The sequence below is a fragment of the Protopterus annectens genome, chromosome 9.part0, assembly GCF_019279795.1.
Source record: "Protopterus annectens isolate FY-2018-M chromosome 9.part0, PAN1.0, whole genome shotgun sequence".
NCBI classification, from domain to species: domain Eukaryota; kingdom Metazoa; phylum Chordata; order Ceratodontiformes; family Protopteridae; genus Protopterus; species Protopterus annectens.
Window position 1 is genome coordinate 1,684,478,578 of NC_056743.1, and position 1,668 is coordinate 1,684,480,245.

Consider the following 1,668-nt stretch of genomic DNA (forward strand, 5'->3'; position numbering starts at 1 on the left):
TCTGTGTCATTCGAAGTATCACAAGAGTTGTATTAGTTTGCTTTCCTCCATGCAAAATCCTAAGTGGACAGGCATGGCAGTCAGCACTTTGGACAGTGCTGAGTGGAAGAAACAAAGCTGCTGCATAGCTGACTCTGAGACAGGAAGTATAAGAGCAGTGAGCTCTTATTTTCAGCAGAGATGATACAGGGTTTGAATCTAGCTATAGCAAATATTTTATATATGTATTCATGATGTAACTAAATAATTACATGTGATAATTATTGGAAATGTGAGATGGAATGACTACAGAGATCTACTGTGTAAAACAAACAGTACTCAGGTGTCTTATGTCAACAATACACATATGGAGTTACATATTTATAAAATCATCAGTTTTAATACATATTTTATATGAACATGGCATTAGTTTTGTTTGGATGCTGCTGTAACTGTTATTTGATTTAACTTTGCAGACGTATTAGAGGTATACATTTTATGACCTGGCACATTTTTTGGTTTATTTGTGCACTGACAAAAGTAATTTGTATAATCTGGGATTCAAACATATGTAAAATAGATAAAAACATACTCTTCCACATAGGTGATTTCATTCTTGCCACAGAATAAATGCTTGTCAGACATGCTAATTAATTATATATACACAGGCAGATTTTGGTGTTAACCCTATATGTGGTGATCTGACAAGGTGCTGATTTATACATTCATGTGCCTGTGACTATCATTGAAGCATGAAGTCTATCCAAGGCTGGAAAAGAAAATTATGATTACAGAAACATAATTGCCTGTATACACTCAATTACACATATATTTCATATGAGCTCCAGTGCTATACATGGTTATTGTTATTTATGATTATGTTTTTGGATTTAATGGACAAGCATTAATAAAATTGTGAGTGTGCTATATTAGAACCCTGGCTTACCTCTGTTATCAGCATTAACATATACTATTTGCCACAGGGAAGTTTGGGCTACAAGTGTATTTTTACATTCAGTGCTGTGCAGAGCATTCATTGCAACTGAGATCTTGTTTGTCTGACCTGGTCATTAATTATACATATACTTTAAAGAGAATTGAGTGTTCAACCATGTGTGTGTGTGTGTGTGTGTGTGTGTGTGTGTGTGTGTGTGTGTGTGTGTGTGTGTGTGCGTGTGTGCGCGTGTGTGTGTGTGTGTGTGTGTGTGTGTGTGTGTGTGTGTGTGCGTGTGTGTGTGTGTTTGAGACATAAAGGTTCAGAGAATAAATGTTAAATGCACTACCATAGTTCTACTATAAATACAGTTGCACATTTAATATATATCTGCTATCCTGCGTATGCTCAATGCACCTGCTAAACAGTTATTTCTATTTGAAATTATTATTTTTCTAATGTTATTTTTTATATAAAGTAAACTAGAACAGAAGTAATAAAATGTTGGTCTTTGCTGTATTAGAACCCAGGCTCACCTATATTGTAGTCCTTAACTTACACCTTATGCCACAGAAACAAATAGGATGCAGCTGTATATTTTCACATTCATTACTATGTATGTGTGCTGACAACCACTCAATGCCACTTAGTGTTTTTGCATGGTGCCAAACTACATATGATACAATGTATCTGCTCTGAAATTGACAAGCATCTCTTTGGTGTCTGCAGGTGTTTTAAACCTGCAGGTGTTGTTG